We start from the raw sequence: 584 nt of genomic DNA, 5'->3' as shown, positions 1-584 counted from the left end.
TTGCAACTTGCAACGCTCGGCGGAAATATACTAGCATAAGTTGCATAATTATATTATTGACCGCTCGTTATAGATAATCTGAAAATTAATACTTTTTATTGTAACCTTCCTAACCGCCCGGGCGATATTGATCATATCATTATACAAGAACGATAACGGTTTTTTTCGGCTGACAATATTATGTATAATCGACTTAACATATCCATTCAATTATTTTGGTATTATATATATTGTTGGAACTGTTTAACTATCTTGTATGTACAACATAATATTTCATTGTGGTACTTATAGCTTACCATCGTGTACGTACAAGAAAGTATCTTCACACAGCATACTATTGTGTACTTAGTAATAAGTTGTACGTACCAGAATGAGATGATATGCTGTACTTACAAGCATGATAATTTCAATTTCAATTTAAAGGTGACGCGTATGTGCCTCCTAAGTTGTACCATTTTAACCAGATAGCTTAGCAAATGTACCACCGTTGGTAATATGCACGCCCTTACAACCTTAAAACTTGAAAACTTGAAACTTGAAACTACATGAGTTAATCAGCGTTGACATTTCAGATATATCATTGT

Source organism: Mizuhopecten yessoensis, unplaced genomic scaffold (assembly GCF_002113885.1).
Source record: "Mizuhopecten yessoensis strain PY_sf001 unplaced genomic scaffold, ASM211388v2 scaffold10797, whole genome shotgun sequence".
In the NCBI taxonomy this organism is placed as follows: Eukaryota; Metazoa; Mollusca; class Bivalvia; order Pectinida; family Pectinidae; genus Mizuhopecten; species Mizuhopecten yessoensis.
This window is presented reverse-complemented; position numbering follows the sequence as displayed.